General features: G+C 30.0%; 1 long non-coding RNA gene, 1 other non-coding gene and 1 pseudogene across 2 annotated transcripts; all 3 read left to right on the top strand.

Annotated features, from left to right (window-relative positions):
- The first annotated feature begins 2799 nt into the window (after nt 1–2799).
- Nucleotides 2800–5383, top strand: LOC149491952 (uncharacterized). The gene is made up of 3 exons (XR_016319207.1): nt 2800–3051; nt 3992–4074; nt 4876–5383. It is a non-coding gene; the product is annotated as an uncharacterized LOC149491952 (long non-coding RNA).
- Nucleotides 5384–11359: 5976 nt separating this feature from the next.
- On the top strand, nt 11360–11441 carry TRNAS-AGA (transfer RNA serine (anticodon AGA)). The gene has a single exon. It is a non-coding gene; the product is annotated as a tRNA-Ser (tRNA).
- A 5684-nt stretch (nt 11442–17125) lies between these two features.
- On the top strand, nt 17126–18947 carry LOC119370891 (uncharacterized; annotated as a pseudogene).
- The last annotated feature ends 1416 nt before the right edge of the window (nt 18948–20363 follow it).

Here is a 20363-nt window from a genome sequence, read left to right on the forward strand (position 1 = left end):
TAAGGTGTGAACTAATATACTTGACAGACTAGAAATAGCCAAAGGAATAAATAATGATGGATATTAGAATATTCTTGGTTAGAAGATCATTTAGGGATGAAATATGTAACAGAAGACTGGAACTTGATGATTTGAGGATTGTCCTCCGTGGAATATACAATTCATTTTTGTGAAATAACAAAGGTTTTCAAAAAAAATACAGCGGGTATTGATTTTCAAACTTGATAAAAATATTTTTATACCGCGATTGATATTGGTATTTAAATGACATTAAGGTCAATGCAAATATTATTATAAGAATTTTAAAGTTATGTGTGTGTGACATGCTGATATTGTTACAACGTGGAAAAAAAAAAAATTATTTTGAATTTTTTAGATATAGTCAGTTACCCAAGGATGGTCAACCTAGGCTGTAGTTGATAACTCATTAGTTGAATTTTTGATATACGATTAATAGAAATGATTTATATCAGCGAAATAATGTATATTAATACTATTAGTAAATCAAGACTTTATTTGCCTCAAAATCTTTAGTAGACAGTTGATAAAATGTCTGATATGAGATAATTAGTGTTGCAAACTATTATTATAAATGAAACCATTGAATAGAACTTTCTTAAGAAAAAGAGATTTGACATCAGTAACAGAAATGAACTGTAGATTAACTTGGGAATAAGAGATATAAAGCAGTGAAACTTAGAAATAGATATATTAAAAAAAAAAAATAGAAATTTTGAGTACTGTGCCTTTTTAACTGTAGTAAATTGTGACACAGAATTAAAGAGACTTGATGTGGAAACTTACATTGCCGGTAATTTACGAAATCATAAGAAGCTATTCTACTTTAGAGAACGTTTTGGAGTAAAAGATATGTTAATACAATACAATGTAATATGTGACAAGTTGATAAATATTAAAATTATAAATTTAAATCCTGACAAGATGGCTGCAGCAAAAGAAAAAAAGAATATTCAAGTTGATCCTTCTGTGAGACAATGCTTAAATTGATTAGGGGGCTATCTGAAAATGAATAACAGTAGTAGATGTAAACAACCCATAAATTTATTAAACAATTAAACTTCAAGAGGAAAGTCCGAGAATAGTGATTAATTAGTGAAATGTACAGATATTAGTTGATATTATTGAGGTTGAGATAAGAACACCAGGTGGCATTGTGCTAACCTGAGAAACTAGAGTTGATAAGGTTAAATGAACAATTTAAGGAAGTGAGAAATACCTTGCTAAACTTAAATAAGAAAAGGGTGAGATAGATAAAATTGATACTATATTTTAAAACTTGGATGAAAATTAAACAATTAGCTTAATATTATAAATGTGGAGTAGGACCTTGCGATTATTTCATAATTAAGGTATAAACTGAACTTTTATATGGAACAATAAATTATTTAGTTGACGCACAGAGTTGGGTGAAAGAAATTGAGTTAGTGATGTCTACTTAATGGTGTAATGTCGGAATTGTAAGACAGTGTTATGTCGGGACTTAAGAAACTGTTATTGGATAATAAATATTAGGGTGAAACGATAGTGATCGGATAAATCGTGAAAAATCATGATTCGTAGTATAAAGAAACTAAGTGGAAGGAATGCTGATAAGTATTGCTTTACTATCATTAAGATGAATTAATAAACAACCTAAGTGAAATGAGCGGTTATTATGAAGTCAACTTTAATGATATATGTTAAGATAATTTAAGGAATAAGTGTTAGATGTAAGGACGGCGATTAATAGAAAGTGTGGATAATCCCTGTAGAGTAAGATAACTAATAGTGCAGAGATGTCCTTAGTAAAGGAGCTATTTAAATAATTACGCTAGTACAACAAATATATTATAAGAAAGATAGGACTTGTGTAAATAAACTCGCAATCGTCCTGCGATAGTATAAAAAAGCAAGGGTTACAAGATAATTTTCCTTAAACTTACGTCTCTTAGACGAAGCTTCTTGTAACCTTAGGCAAGTAATGCGAACATGGAACAAAACGTTGCTTTAAATAAGATAATTGGTAATAGAAGAACAACCAGAATACCTCTACTCATCTTTCCTCGATCAATATATGTGTTCTGGAGCTGTCATTTGAAAATGAAGTATTCCTATGACTTTGAAATTCTATCTCTCTGTCCATTCTCATTCTTTTCCACTAGACTCAATTCGAGGACGAATTGTCTTAAGGGGGGGAGATTGTAATACACCGAATTTTTATTTTCGAAAATTTTCAAATTTAATTTAAATCAAAAATAAGAAATTTTGACTGTGTGGCTGTAAATGTAACACAGTCTCAAATCGAGCCCAAATTTTTGAGTTGGGCCCAAGCCCAAAAACAGATTATTCGGGAATTTCGATTAGAGAACACTTAAAAAGTTTCGATGAATAAAATGGGACCTAGTTACGAATTGATTACAAATGTATGTATATGTATTTAACTGCAATAAATTAATTGTCTTAAAATCAAATATCATTACTATTAATATTGGATTATAATTGAGTAAATAGAGAAAAATATTGCGAAACCGAACTAAATAAACAAAATAGTCGAACCGGACCTGAAAATCAATTGATTTTCGAAAACCAAATGAATAACCTGAGAATCATGTGAAAAACCTGCAAATCGAGTAAAAAATCTAGCTGAGTCGTTGATCAGACCGATCCGGTTCGGATCGAACCGGAATCATCTAGAAGTTGGACATACTTATTTCTTTTCTTTTCTTCTTCTTCCTTTCCTCTCCTGCGTCGACCTCATCTCCTCCTCCTCTTCTCCTCTTCTTCTCTTCCTCTTTCTTCTTCTTCTTCTTCTCTTTCTTTCTTTCCTTTTTTCTTTCTTTCTTTCCCTTTCTTCTTCCCTGCAACTGGGTCTGCGTCATTGCCAGCTCCTCCTCTAGCTCATCGCGCCACCACAGCCCCTTCTGCCTTCGATCGAGCAAGCGCCGCGCCTCACCCAGCTCGTCACGCCATCGCCACCGCCTAGCCGCCGCTCCAGCACGCCTCCGATCACCAAGCTAGCAGAAATTCAACAAAAAAAAAAATTATATCGGGGTATAAATTAATTTAAATACATTTTAGTTAATTAATTTAATTTTATTAATGATAGTTAATTAATTTAGTTTTTAATTTTAAATTTTAGTTGATTTAGTTCTGTTATAATATAGTTAATTAATTAAGTTTCTTCTTTGCGTTCTTTTTAGTCGTCTTCGTTCTGCCTTCCTTTTTTTTTGTCGTCCCTTCGGTTCGTTCCGTTCTGTTGTCATGTTCGTTCTTCATTTTTCTTTGTAGTTCTTTTTGGTTCATTTTTTGGTCCTTGTGAGTAGTTCTAGCTTTCTTAGTGTTGCCTCTTCGGTCGTTTTAAAAATATGTTATTGTAAGTATAAATTGGATTGTGTGGTGATGTTGAGATTGAAGGAGGATGGGAAAATGTCATTTGATTAATTGCCCGATGGATGGGCTGTGTGGTTTGAAATTATTAGATAAACTGTTGATATTTTAACAGGTGGATAATCCAAATTTTAGGGGAGATGCTGCCAAAAAGTCGGTAGAAAATAAATTGTATTTTAGAAACTAAATTACTTATAGCGATTAAATTATTCATAGAAATTAAAAATATAGAATAAGATTGAGAGGGATAAATAAACAATAAATAAATAAACAAGAGGAATGAATTTATATATAGTTCAGTGAATTAAATACCGACTAAAGTTATTAACGTTATGAATATTATGATCAATCGTATTATCATTATTAATATTATTATTATTAATCATATTAAATATTTTTAGTAGTATCATAAAATATTAATTACCAAATAATTAGACGTTTTACTTAACGAATAAATTAGAAGAAATAAATCAAATAAAGATGCACTATAGATATACAGTTTAGTTTGATAAGTTAGTGAACCGACGAGTAACGAAAACAAATAAATGAATGTAAACTGCATTTTCCAAATTAGAATTCTTATGTAGAATTTTCTTATATATAGATACTTATAAAGTTTCGGACTGTGAACAAAGGCTGGGAGCGCACAATAAGAAAGGCAGTCCTTTGAAGGACAACAAAAAAACTGTGAGTAGTGTTAGATAATTCGCCTCATCTGCCTGCATTCATGCATTCACGACTAAATGTTATCATGCATTACTGCTATATTGTGATGCACTATTTTGATATTAAATAATGTTGATTACCTGTGATGTGATATTGCTGTGCCTTGTTTGTGTGGAATTGGGATGATGTGGACCACCATGGATTTGTGAGGACGGTCTATGTGATATGGATTTTGAATATGATATGATATGGAGTTTGACCGTCAGCCGGGTAAATGGGAGATCGGCGCCCCCGTGTGCACTTGATGATATGGATTATATGGAAAACCACAGGATGACTTCTTGTTGTTGCGCACCTGATGATCTAGATTTGATTGTAGCCCGCAGGGTGGCCTCCTATTGTGAGCACTTGATGATCTAGATTGGATGGAGACCACCGGTTTGCCTCCTGTTGGCATTTTTTTTTTAAAAAAAGAGAATGGAAAAACAATGAGAGGACTGGTCAATGAGGATTAGACCAGTTGGCCGTATGGGGGTCGGCTCCCTGGTGCACATGTATGAGAGGGCGAGCCATGTGTGAGGACGGCTCGTTGGGGTTTTAGGTGGTGCCACTGACTAATTTCCACGTGATGTGATTATATGAAGGTGATACTAATTGTGGTTGCTGTTGTTTTGCCATTTGTGTGACACTGCATGATCATAAATTTAATCGATAAACAAATAAAAATATTTTAGCATCTGTATGATTGTGTGGAGTGAGAGGGTTATCTAACCCTACTCATTGAGTTTGGCGCTCACCCCTGCCTACCTATTTTTTTTCCAGGTAATAGAAGAAAGAAAAATCTTATGGAGTTGAGACATAAGTATAGAAGACTGTAAACGATAAATAAATGATGATGTAAATGTACAGGTAGAGTTCCGCAATTGTATTCTAGTGGGTTGTAGATGAACTGTACTAGTGGTACATAATTGAAATAAATTATTGGGCCTGTATCCACAATTATGAATAGTAAATGAGATTTGCATAATATAGGCTTACTATGGGCTTCGGGGGCCTTAAGCCCACCTAGGTCCTAGTGCCGGTCCGGTCCATGGAAATGGGTCGTGACAAAGTTGGTATCAGAGCATAAGTTGGGCCTTAGGAATCAATTGCGGAACTTAGGAAATTGAAACATAGGACTCCTATGTTGGGATCGGTCGTAACCGACAAAGGAGATGTAGTCTGGATTGAATTCCATTTTAGTGCCGGTGGACGCATCGCGCACGAGGATGGGAGGAAATCATTATTAATATTATTATTATTAATAATATCACATCATATTCAGAATCCATATCACATAGACCGTCCTCACAAATCCATGGTGGTCCACATCATTCCAATTCCACACAAACAAGGCACAGCAATATCACATCACAGGTAATCAAACATTATTTAATATCAACAAATAGTGCATCACAATATAGCAGTAATGCATGATAACATTTAGTCGTGAATGCATGAATGCAGGCAGATGAGGCGAATTATCTAACACTACTCACAGTTTTTTTTGTTGTCTTTCAAAGGACTGCCTTTCTTATTGTGCGCTCCCAGCCTTTGTCTTCACAGTCCGAAACTTTATAAGTATCTATATAATAAGAAAATTCTACATAAGAATTCTAATTTGGAAAATGCAGTTTACATTCATTTATTTGTTTTCGTTACTCGTCGGTTCACTAACTTATCAAACTAAACTGTATATCTATAGTGCATCTTTATTTGATTTATTTTTTCTAATTTATTCGTTAAGTAAAACGTCTAATTATTTGGTAATTAATATCTATATGAAACTTAGGATGAGAATTAAAGGTAGATAAATAATAGTAAATTATAAATAGGTCTGGGTAATTGACGTTGATAAAATAAATTTTGAGTTTTGCTAAATCCTCTCCATAAATTTTGAAGCAGAAAATCAGTTGGAAATTGAAAATAAAAAAAAAAAAATTCAGTTTGAATAACCGACGGTTCAGGGCTGGTTCAAGTTCAGATTTTAACATTCACATGAACCTTAACCGGCCCTTGAACCACTGGCTCCGGTTCAAAATTTAAACCGACGGCTCCGATTCGGTTCCGGTTCATCTATAGTATAGTTTGGTTTCGATTCGATTTCGATTCAAAATAAACTCGTGGCCATGCCTACAATGGAAAAAACACCATACTTGTAACATGATAAATGTGAATTCATGTAAGAATCAAGTGAGACTATATAACATGATAAATGAATAAAAATGATGTCTCTTAATATATGTATAATATGATAAATGGATAAAAAATTATAAACTTTAAACATACATTTTAAAAACTAATATGAACCAACTCTATCGGTATAAATTAATTCTATTATTTTTATAAAATTGAAAAACAAAGATTATTTACTTACTATTTTATTTCATCTGAATTTAACCCTTCTAATTTTTGATTTTTTTAAATCAAGAAGATGTTAAATAAAATTAAAATTTAATTGAAAATTAATATTCCAGCAACTGCAGGCGAGGATGGATACAGAAGCTCCAGTTAACCTCCAGTGCGGACAAACCACGAGTTCTTTGGAACATCTCAACATTTAGAAATTTAGAATACAGTAGTGCTTTCGGATTTAGATCACTCAAAGGAAGTGAAATGATGGGAAGACGAGAGTAGGGCATTGTCTCTTTTACCCTTCCGTGTAAATGCTATTATTGCCATCTTTGATCAAAAGTTGAGTGCATTGTCTCTTTTTAGCCTTACGTGGGATACATTTATACGGATATGTATCTGACAAACTTAATCATTAATGGATAGTTATTTTCCAAATATTTAACCAATTATGGTATTGTTTTAGAGTAAATATTCTAATTTCTAAATCCATCTAGATGTAATTAAAAAAAAAAAAAACTTATTCATATTCTAGTTAGAATATTTGCATTTATTGAATCGTCACACATGCAATGAGCTATTAATTAATTAGTTAATATTATCAATTTGTACATAACATAACCATTTCATGTTAAATATTGTAGGTTATAAATTGTGAAAAAAATAAAAACAACGAACTTTATGTGTTGTAACTAATCTGTATTGCATCCATGCTAAATTTATTTTAATTCAATTGCATGTTAAAAATGATAAATTGACTTATACAACAACAGTAATTGTACGAATTGGGTGTTATATGGTAGAGTGTTTGTTTTGCTTGTTTTGTTATGTAAAAAATCAGGGATTAGAAGAATAGTATCCCATCTTTTTTTTATTATTTTTTAAAGATAAAAATATATTATACTCTTTAATTTGCGGATCATCATATTACTTGAGATATTAGAGTAAAACTAATTTCCATTATTTGGAAAATAAATCTTTTTTTTACCATCTAATTTTTCAATTTTGTCTCTCTACCAGAATTACGAGCATCTTCAACCTACAATTTCTTATAAATCTTTCTACCACTCTCATAAAATTGATCTTTTTCTTTGATTTCTCTACTCTATATATCATAAATGCATCAATTTGATCTCTATTTCTTCCCTTTTTTTGACCGGACACTAATTTTGATCGCTAATCTCACCTTCATTGATATTTTTTCTTATCACTAGGTGCTTGGTGACAACCATAAACTATTTATTTCTCTTTTATTTCTTCAAAATAAAATTTGCAAAAATATGATATCAAATTTTAAATATTTTAATAAATAAATTATAGTTCCTCCTGCGATACTCCAACCACCCCATGAATTGGTTATTCCTAAACGAGCCATGAAGTCTTTTTCTCTTTTGCATTAAGATAAAGATAAAAAAAAAAACGATTTGATCCAATCTAAATCTATTTGAATGTAACATATAATAGTGGAGCCCGAGAGTTGATGTGTATTCGAATCATGGAACTAGTAATCGATGATATTCTTTGTATCTGATTGTTTAGTTTTTCTAAGCTTCTCCATGAAGTTCTAGCATTAATCTATCTCATTTAACCAACAAATCAAATTCAATCCCAACTCCAGGTTCAATATTAGATTAATAAAATATACAGAGTCAAAACTTAATGATGCAGTTACTTTACAACCCTACCAACCATAATAACGAGATTAATCAATAAACAAAAAATTCTCTGTCAACTCATTTTACATAAAGAAACATTATGTCAACTGATCCTCCACAGAAAGAATTAAACTAAACAAAATAACAAAATTCAAATTTATGATGGATTATTAAGTTTGTGTACCTCTCAACTTCTTCTTTGGAAGTCATTAATTAATCTATAAATAATATAAATTGAGAAAATTATAGAAGATTGTACACACACACACATATATATATATTATAAAATAAAAATGGAAAAATTATTAGACAAAAATATGATATAATTGACATATTGTTAATAAATATAACTAGAATTAGAATATACAATTTTAATTTGAAACTAGGAACAAGAAATTCAAAATCTAATATATTAAATATTTAAAAATATAATATATTAAATATTAAAAATCAAATATGATTTTGGGATAAACGACATAAAAGTCTTGAAGAGAATATTTTAGATACGTGAACGAATTATTATTTTTTAAATATTATTAAAAATGATATTTAAAATAAAAAATTATGCAGTAAAATATAAGAATGATGTATATTAAAACTTTACTTGATTGTTTAGACAAATAATTTAGAACCTTATTCCCTTTCCCTTCTCTCTTTTTCTCTCTAGTTTTTGAACCTAATTTAGTTTAAACAGCGTTCACTACTTTCTACTTTTTTCTCGTTTCATCTTTTTTGCTTTTCATTTTTTATTCACTTTAATAAACACAAAACTGTTTTTCCTATCACATATCTGTCTTTTTTTTTTTTTTTTTTTTTTGCTATTGTTGCGTTTTCTCCATATTTGAATTTTTTTTGTCTATTCTTTATGAGAATTTATTATTGAATAAAGATATGATATTTGACTTTATTTGGTTAGAGACTTTAGATCTTGATTTGGAGGTGTGGATCTTCGATTAATGGAGCTTCATAGTGCGGCATGTTGCTCAATTGATTCTATTAGCGAATAGCAGCAGAAACTCATCTGTGTTTGTCATATATTGCAAATTCTTGGAAAAATAATCCAACTATAAAAGATCCAGCGAAGTTATTATTTTGTTATCCAAATCAATTAATGGACTAAATGCTGCTATAACGATTTATATCTTTTGTCAAAATCAATTCCGAGTAGATAAATCTTTTTTTTTTTTTTAATTTCATCATTCAAAAGAATATGAATTATTTTCTTTCGTTAAAAGATCAACAAACTCTATTAGCTACTAACAGCAAACTTCCATATCTAGAATTATGAGTGTTTGTAATTCTTGATATTATTAATAAATTACATTTAAAAAACTTTTCTTTAGTTTTTAATAAATTATTTTCATTTAACTACAAAACTCTACATATTTTAAGTATAAAAATGAAACTTAATGCAATATTTTTGTATAATTAGAAAAAACATGTCATATATATATCGATATCCTTTTTAAAAGTTTTCTTATTTATATTTTGTATTCTCTCTTAATTTACATAGTATAAAAGCCAAATTTCATGGTTCGGTTCGGTCGCCATAAGTAGTAACCCTCTTCATTATTCCTATGATCTTTCTTGCAGTTACGTACCCTAACTTCAACCTCCATAACTGCCTTACCATTTACAAAAGCTCCTTATATAGGTTCTACGTGAAGGAGATGATTACTATCTTTAAGGCTTTCTTTCTTAGGATTTTGAAAAAAACAATAACAACAAGACTTTTTTCAATTTTTCTTACAGGCAATATACAAATATTAATCGTTAATGCATAGTTATTTTTCCAAATATATAACCAATTACAAGTGTATATATATATATATATATATATATATATATATATATATATTAAATCCATCTAGATGTTCACTTTGATGCAATTATAAAAAGAAAAAAAAAAATCTTATATATGATTGTTAGAATATGTGCATTTATTGAATCGTCACACATGCAATAATGAGTTATTAATTATTAATTAATTAATATTATTAACTTGTACATAACTATTTCATGTTATAGTTTTGTAGGTTACAAGTTGTGAAAAAATAAAAATCATGAAACTCTCTGTGGTGTAACTAATCTGTAATGCATCAATGCTAAATTTATTTTATTTTAATTGTATGTTATAAATGACAAATTGAACTATAAAACTATTTTTGACAATAATTATTAGAATTAGGTGTTACATGATGGAGTTTTTGTTTTGCCATGTAAAAAATTAGAGATTAATAGAATAGTATCCTACCCATTTTATTATTTTTATATATATAAAATATATTATCCTTTTTAATTTCTAAACGGTCAAACTTATTTGAGATATTAGAGTAAAACTAATTTTCATTTCATTATTTGGAATATCAATCTTTTTATTACCATCTACTTTTTAGATTCTGTTTCTCCCATAATTTGTTTGACATGAAATCAACAAAATAAGCGAAATAGATCAACTCATGCAAGAGTAGGAGGATCTTCAACATAAACAGTTTCATTATATAAATCTTTCAACTACTCTAAAAAATTGATGTTGTCTTTAATTTCTCTCTACTATTTGATCAATACATCAATCTTGGTCTTATTGAATTCTTTCTGTTTTTTTCACAATACATTAATCTTGATCACTAATTGCACCTTTACTATTTTGCTTATCACAAGGTTTTTTGTGACAATCAGAAACTATTTATTTCTTCAAAATAAAATTTAGAAAAGTACAATATCAGATCTTGAACATTTTATTAAATACTTTGTCGTAAATTTGATTTATTTTGAGTTCTAATATTCTCCGTGAAGTTTGTAGCGTCAATCTAGCTCATTTAACTAATAAATCAACTTTAAATCCAAATCCAAGTTCAAGATTAATTTAATAAAAGAAATAAGTCAAAGCTCAGCGTGGTTAATTTTGCAGCTTTAATAATCACGATAACAAGATTTAATTAATAACCAGTTTGGTGAGCCAATGGGAATACTACTCTACTATTGTGTAGCCTACAATATTATTTCGGTCTATAAAAGCCTCTATTGAATTTAAAAAATATCATTTTACTTTTTGAATCACCTTTGTTTTCTTTATTCACATTCCATAATTCCATTTTGAACCTATCTCACATCATTATTTCAATAAAGATTTACTTGGAAACATTTTAAAATTATATAACATAGGAAAATCCCAATATTCATACAAGGGCATTAGGAGCTCTGAGGGGAAAGGAAAATGCACAATATATTATATATTTTGAGCTATGCTAACAAATCAAGTGGGCGTGCCGGAGTGGTTATCGGGCATGACTAGAAATCATGTGGGCTCTGCCCGCGCAGGTTCGAATCCTGCCGCCCACGTTTTTAAAAATAATAATTTTTTTTACTTGTATGCATTTTGGCAAGAAAGATGATTGACTGGGAATATTGGATCTGCTCTTTTTTCTTTCTCTTCTTCTTGTGTTTTTTTTTTTTTTTTTAAATTTTGAGTTAGCTCTTTTTTCTTTTTAAACTCTCTTCGTCCCCACGAGTATAGGCTCATTTCACGCAAATTAAAAGTATTAATTAATATTTTTGAATGATAAATTTTGTTCATATTTTTCCTACACAAATTAAATAATAAATATCTAAAATAAGAAATAAATATGTTGTCTGATTAGTCTTTCTGTCTTTTATAAAAGATGTAGGACGTCAGAAATCACGGGTTCAAATCCTCTCTACCATAAAAAGTTATTACTAACTTGGACTATTATGTAAAGGGGAGTTGCCTCCTGTTGTGTGATCCAAAATTTATTATTCTGGTCTATTGAGCCTTCCATGTGTAAAAAAAAAAGAAACAAACACTTCATAAAATGTTCTTAAATACCAATAATTTTTTAAAATACCATTAATTTAATTCTCAAAAAAAAAAACACAATAAATTAAAAATTACAAAACAATTTATAAGTAACAAGATATTATATGACAATTTGATTTTCTTTCGTACTCATATTTTTTGTCTATAAAACTTGAATAAAAATTAATAGTCATAAATATAGAAATTGAAAAAAATCATAACAATTTACAAAGTTTAATTTTATTATATAGAATTATAAAATATTCCCTCAACGATAAAAACAATAATAGTTATTTTATAAAAAATGATGATTTTCTAATGAAAATAAACAATAGTAATTATAATAAAATTAAATTAAATCAACTTATGTGAGTGGACACAAGTTAAAAAGTAAATACATGAAATGATGGTTAAACTTTAAGACTATGAAATGATGGTTAAACTTTAAGACTATAATATTTTATGTATAAAGACAAAGTAAATTCAAAAAATTTGAAAGTGAAAGTTGAATAACAATTGATAACGAATATAGCATATAGAATAATATTAATATCAAATTAAAATTAATATATCAACGATTCAGAATAATAATTCTATTAATAATGGAAAGTTAATAAACCTTGAATACATAAAAAGTGTGTGCGTGTGTAGGCGATCTCTTGGTTTTTGATATGTGAAAATACGATCTTAGGTGCTCCATTTTATTTTTCAATTAAGGCCGAAACTTAAACCCGCATACTCCAGAGATAACTGTCCATACATTAATAAGGGATGTACTCGAACTACCGGATCCTATGAGTGAATAAAAAATTTAAATAATTGGATCTCACATGAATCGCGCTATTTATCCTCTTAGGGAGAAGTTTGATTTCAAACTCCGATTTGAATATGAGAAGTACGCCATGCTAATATGTCTTGGATGATCCATATCTCAGGGTTAGGCGCTGATGAGCATATTGAACTATCCATGTGGCTCGGAGCAGGGGTGGCGCCATAGTATGTGTTGTGGAGTCAATTGACCTATTCAATTTTTTAAAAAAAATTTATAAAACAGGATTAAATTGATAAAAATAAAAAATATATATTAAATGAAAAATTTTAGAATTTTTAATGCAAATTGCTCAACTAAAAATCAAAATAAATAAATGACTCCACTGAAAAATATTTCTAACTCTGCCATTAGTTGAGAGCTCTCACAGTCCAGACACAACGATGCAATTGTCAAGGGCACACTCTACCACTAGGGGTGGCCACGGTTCCGGAACCGAACCGAAAATTAATGGTTTCGGTTACGGTTTGGAACCGAACGGTTTCTGTTTTGGTTCTGGTTCCTCAATGGTTCAAAAATCGACGGTTCGGGCCGGTTTCAGACCGATTCTGGCCGGTTTTGGATGGTTCCGACCGGTTTCAGATAGAACTAGAACCGTCGGTTCCGACTGGAGCTAGAACCGCCGGTTCACGGTTCCAAAACTAGTGGAACCGGAACCGAACCAATTTGAATCGATTTTATTTTTGGTTCAGACCAGTTCCGGTTCTCACCAATTTCGGTTCCCACCGGTTCAAAACCGATGGTTCTGGTTTCAAAAATCGGATTTTGGCCACCCCTATCTACCACTAAGCTAATAGCTGCCGGGCCCGCTATGCCAAAAGTGAGAGAAACCCATCCCAATTCGAGATTCTATTAAATGTTGTACTTTATTAAATCTATAATTATTTTGTACACTATTAAAGATTTTTTATTTTCTTTCAGTAATTTTTTATTTTTAGTTTTTACCCAGTAAAATTTAAATTTAAATACAAAACTAATATAACTAATCAAATGAAATTACCATTAAAATCTTTTGTCAATCTATGAAATTTTTCCTTTAATTCTCACTTTTATTTATTAGTCTTTATATGACATGCGTTATACATTGCCTATACTCGTTATTTGTACTCGTTTAATTTTTATGTTATTGTTCACTTTTAGTTGCCACTTTTAATGACTTATTTATACTTGTTTTTATTTTTAATATTAAATATTGATTATAATTTTTATCTTATACTATTTACATTTTATAGTGTTAAAACAAAACTCCATACAAAGTTAATGCTAATATAACGGTCAATTAATAAAATAGCAGTATGTATATATACACACTTTCAGTTTAATTTATATCATCATTTATCTAAAATTTAGTATAATTATATGTATAATTCTATAATATCATCCTAATAAATAAGTTTCCATATCTATAGACATATAGATATAATAATAAATATTATTTATATTTTAAAATTAAAATTTTCAACTATTGGTCATCGCACACACATATGTTCATTTTTTTACAAAAATTAATTTTAAAATTAAAAATTTGAAATTTGAAAGGCTTAATTATATATGTGTATTCTACTACTTGAAAATTTATTTTTAAAAAATATATCCAATCAAATTATACCAACACAAAGAAAAAGAATATTGTGAAAAATATACTATTTTGTTTTTCTATCTCTCTCATAAATAAAATATTTTAAATTTTAAATTATAAGAAAAACGGAATCGTATATTTAAAAAATAATTTTGAAAAGTAAAATATAAAATTTTTAGATGTCTGATTATCATATTTATTTATTAAAAAATAAATTAAAAAAGATAAATTTTAAAATTTTAAAATGCTTAATTATCTATTTATATTTATTTAAAAAAATTTAATAAATTATATCCAATCAACTAATAAAATATAATTTTCTAATTGATTATAACTAAAGTTATTTTAGAATATTTAAACTTCATTAAAAGCAATATCGAAAATTTTATTATTCTCGTGTTCTTATATTTATATATAATATAGATCATATATATAAAAAGTGTGAAAACAAGTTTATCTTGTGGAATGGAGACATCTTATTTTTTATTTTTTATTTTTTGGAAAGGTGATTAGGAATATTGGAATCATTTTATATCCCCAAGTTTTGGATAAACTACACGAAGGAGGAGGTTGCTTGTATTTCCCTAACCAAACACCACCTTCCAATATCTAATCACGTGGAAAAATGACCCATATTAGCAAAGCTTTTTGCCATACAACTTTTTAAGGTAATGTTTAACATTTTGATCGGTTAAAATATTAAACGCTTTTTTTTATATTATTCGATATCATGATGTTTGAATTAGTTTTTAGAGATTAAAATAGTATTTTGTGAAAAGTTAACCTATAATATTTAGCTTTAACGTTTCATGAAAAACTACTTAAACAGTTAACAGCTACTAAAATAACTTACAACTACCAAAATAATTAATTTCACCGAATAACTCTATCTCAAATGCAAGTGAGCCGCCAAGCCAATCAAGGAGTTTCGTATTAGGCTTTACGTTAATGATTGGATGATTCTTATCAAATTAATCCAATAATTGTATTAACTGTTGTTTCAAAGTGGAATCTTGTTACAGTTTGGAAACCCCACTTCAAATATTAGTTACATTTATCAAAAATATGATTTGGAAGAACTTTATTCCAAAGAATAAGTTCTTTGATGATTGAATTTATCACTCTAAAATACATTTTCAAATAAAAAAGAAAATATCTTGTTATTGAATGACAAATCAAGTATAGTCTAGTTAGTTTACCATTTATACTGGTAGTGAGAAGTTTTAAGTTCGAGTTCTTTTGACCATCAGAGTTTGGCTATCCAATTAAGCGTGTTTAATTAGTCTTCCACTTATATAAATAGTGATAGATCTTAAATTCGAATTTTTTTAACCGTAAAAATTTCCACCCGCCGTCATGAAGACTACAACGTTCATTCGATAGAGGAAAAAGAAAAAGAAATATAATTTATGAATTCTTTTATTTTTCTAATTATTAAAAAATTCAAAAAAAAAAAAAAAAAGGGGAGAAAGTGCAATTGCTTGGCCTTTATGAATTAGGTAGATCTGGATTTGAATGGCATGTTGGTATAGGAAGAAAGTATTTATAGTTTGACAAATGAAGGAGAAATTCTTATATAAATTCAGTCTAACACGTCATCTATGTACCCATTTAATGAAATAAAGTCAAATCAGCAGTTTATTTTTTCTAATTTACTATTTTTTCACGTTTCCCTTTTAGTTAGAGATAGAAAACATTGGTTTAAAAGCTACTAACGTGAGACGATAAAAAAAAATATAGCTGCTGATTTGACATTATTTTATTAGTTGGGTACATAGATGACATGAGAGGGTGAGTCTACCTAAAAGTTTATCCAATTGAAGGCAATCATCCACATCAAAGGGATGTTGAGTGGAAAAACAAACCTTATCTAATTATCTTGTTTTGGATCAATCAAGACCGTAGATTTCTTGAAATCTCTATCTCCCCCTTAAAATCTTCAAGTTGGATATGCATATGGTTCTAGAACTTTTACTTCAATTTTAAGGAATAGTGAAATAAAAATTGACTTAATGGTTCTAGAATTGTTAGTTTTGAACGCAAGCATCACCTTTTTAGATTGTTTTTGTTATTTCATTTTTTTCAATTTTTTAGTTTTGTAACATAAATAAATAATAAAAAAATATTTTTTTGGCTTGCGGTTCTAATCAGAATTGGGTAAATTTTAATTCTAAAAAATAAGAATCGAGATCAATTGTAGCATATGGTTTGAATTTCAATTGGAATAAAAAATTATTGACTACAGTTCCTTTCCGACTAACCAATTCGATTCCAATTTAAAATCAATCCATGGTTATGCTTGCTTAGAATTAATATTCAATAAAGTTACTTTTAGGAAGCACCATTAATTGGTTAGGAAATGATGATGAGAATAAAATTAAAACAAGGAAAAAAAAAAAAAATGAAACTTCTTACTTTTAGAGATTTGGGGTAATTTGAGTTGTTGAAGTTTATGTGACTCTACAAAACAAAGGACGTTGCAAAATTGCAATTATCCATTACAGGACACACGTCACTCATTGGCTTGTCCAATTAGGATGACACGTGGAAGCCACGTTGCACTTATCCATTTGCATTTCTTGAGAAAAAGATGATGATCATGGTGGTGGTGGTGGAAGTAGGATATTATATTTTGCAAGAGAGAAGAAGAGAATGTGAGAATTGCAGAAGAAAAAAAAAAAAAAAATCCCATGTCAGATTTCCTTAAAAAAAAAAAAAAAAAAGAAGGATATCTTAATTACAAAAATAAAATAAAAGAGTGAGCTTTCTTTCTTTTTTTTTTTCTTGTTGATGATAGGCAAATGGGCGGCACTGGTGTAGTCTGTAGAGCTATATATATATATATATATATATATTATAATATATATAACATAATTGATTATTTAGATTCTTCCTTCTTCTGTTTTATAAACTTGTAGTGTTCTTGGAGACTGGTTGTTAGTGTAGTTGGTTAGTTAGTCAAGGTACAGAAAAGGCAACATTATTGGACTCTAAGAAGGAAAATTCTTCTTCTTCTTTCTTCTTTCACAGCTGATCTTTTTGGCACAAAAGAGGCCCCACCAACTTCTTCAACTGGAATCTTTGCTTCTATCTTTCCACCTCCATCTATGGTGTAGTTAGAGCATTTACTTACATTATGAAACTTAAATTTCTTGTCAGGCTTTCGATATGTTTTTGCTCGTTGAGTGTACAGTTTTATAATTTGGAATATGGGGAGGGAAGGGAAGGTTTATACAGTTTTATAACTTGGAAGTTGCTCGGTTCGGGTACTTAAAAAAATAGGATATATTGTTAAAAGGATAAATGAGGTTAAAATGTTAAAATATTAATAATGACATTTTTTTTCTCCCCTAATTTTGTCCTTTCGAGACAAAGAAAAATGAATTTATTTTCTTTCCTTCGTCGTTATCCAAATCCAAACACAAGGGTGTAAAATAACTATGAAAATAAAATTAACAATTTCTCATTATTTCCTCCCTCTCCTTTCCGAACAAAGTGTAGGTGTTCGACCACGAGATTATTAGACGAATGATAATTTACATCTGAACTTTGTTCTTGATTGTTCGGGTTTTACGAAAGCAGTGCTCTGGAAATCATGGTTGGAACACAAAACAAGGAGCTCCAGGTTAGTGATATTAGCCCTGTTCTATATCGTTATATAGTCAAGAACTTGAAAGAAGTATGATTTCCATTTCCCTGCATTTTCTTGAATTGATCATCACTTGTTTATAGTGAAATGCTAAATATTTATCAAAATTTATGCATTGAGCAAAAAGCTTGGAGAAAACTGCTTATATATTTTGAATTTTATTTAACAATACAGCTATGACTAGTGAGGCTGCAAACCATAACATGCATAATAAGGACAGAAACTCAATTTTTATGGAAGAAAGAGCAGAACCATATCATCTAAATTCAATATCACTTTACTACGGTGGGCAAGATAATTATTCTCAGCATCCAAATGGTCATAATATTTCCGGATCGTATCCCTAGTAAGCCTTGAATAGTAGATAGCCTGTGTTATTATCAGCACACCAAATAATTTAGATTATGCATCAAGCAAATCTACTAATGTGCTTTGTGAATGGATTAGTTCAAGAAAGTTGGAGGAGAAGATGATCCTAATGGAAACAATTCAGATGGTGCTTCTAGAGGAAATTGGTGGCAAGGTAAATGTCATAAATGAAGCTCCAAATAGATATTCAAGCTCCTCTTCTAGCTATAGCCTATAGCGATAAGCTCGGGATTTTGATTTGATTTTTCCGCAGGTACACATTATTATTATTAGGACCTCGCTTCCCTTGGCATATGAATTCTCCATCTATTTTTCAAGGTATACAATAATAAAGAGTCTAATTTACCGGAACTATAACAATCTATGAATATTGCAATAGCAGGGTAGACAAGTTGTAAAGAAAAAAGGAAAAGAAATATTAAAAAGAAAAAAAGTTGAACACTGTTGCGGAATTTAGCGTGGTAATGGATAAATATTTAGTTTCGATAATTGATGATAAAATGAGAAGTAAAATAATAAATGGAAGAGACACAAGATTTACGTGGAAACCCTCCAATGTAGAGGGAAAAAACCACGGGGCGAGAGAGAAGTAAATGCACTATGAAAAATATGGAGATACAAGTGATTTTACACCCACACAAAATACACTCAAGATAACACCTCACTACACTCAATGAATATGGTAAGAGTGTGTATAAATGAAAAAGGTGGTATATGAAAAGAGTGGATAGTTTTAGAGAAATGCTCTTGGAGGATTTCTCTCTTGGATGAATTTCACTTAGTTGGATGATATAAATTTGCTCCAAGCAAGGTTGCCTTATATAGAGGTGTATCACCATGTGAACAAATTTCAAGTCTTCCTTCCATTGTTGAAGATGTGCCATCCTAGTCCAAGTTAGCTCACCAACATTGCCAACCAACATTGAATTTTCTTAGCCACCAAAAGACTAGTAGTGTGAAACATTGAAGCCACCAAAAAACTAGTAATGTGAACCAACATTGAAGCCACCAAAAGACTAGTAGAAGACATGAAAAACATGTTTCTTAGCCACCAAAGGACTAGTAGTGTGAATCTTAGAATTATAAGGCAATTTTAACAATCTCCACCTTGACTTAAATTCTAAGATGATCTCCTTATAAAATGATGTGCATATTCCTTTCTCGCCATGCCCCAAAGGGCCTTTAGAATTTGTGAACACCGATCAAGTCCAAGCAATGCTTGAACTTGAGATTTGGAACTGGTTTCGTGAGCATATCCGCAGGATTATGAGTTGTAGCAATTTTCTTCACGATGATCTTCCCATCTGCCACAACATCCCGAATAAAATACTGCCTCACATCAATGTGCTTGGTCCTTTCATGATACATCTGATTTTTAGTTAAATGAATAGCACTTTGACTATCACAAAATACAGTAACAACATCTTGGGTTAAACCAAGATCAGTAACCAAACCTCTTAACCAGATTGCTTCTTTGACTCCTTCCGTGATTGCAATATATTCTGCCTCCGTAGTTGACAGTGCCACAATGGACTGGAGGCTAGCTTTCCAGCTAATGGCAGAATTGCATAAAGTAAATACATAACCTGACAAAGACCTTCTCTTATCAAGATCACCTGCATAATCAGAGTCAACATATCCAACAATAATATTCGGTGTCACCTTATTCCTATCAAAAACCAATCCAGTGTCCACAGAACCTTTCAAGTAGCGAAATATCCATTTAACTGCTTGCCAATGTTCTTTACCTGGATTACTCATATACCTGCTCACAACACTAACTGCCTGTGCAAGATCAGGTCTAGTACATACCATAGCATACATAAGACTACCAACTGCACTAGAATAGGGCACATGTGACAATTGCTCTTTCTCTTCATTAGACTGAGGGCAGAAATCAGATGATAATTTAAAATGAGCTGCAAGAGGAGTACTCACAGGTTTTGAGTTATTCATGTTGAATCTCTCAAGAACCTTCTCAATGTAATTTCTTTGAGATAAATACAATTTTCCAGCTGATC

Source organism: Jatropha curcas, unplaced genomic scaffold (assembly GCF_041381405.1).
Source record: "Jatropha curcas cultivar XTBG-Jc1 unplaced genomic scaffold, XTBG_Jcur_1.0 HiC_scaffold_212_pilon, whole genome shotgun sequence".
NCBI lineage: Eukaryota > Viridiplantae > Streptophyta > Magnoliopsida > Malpighiales > Euphorbiaceae > Jatropha > Jatropha curcas.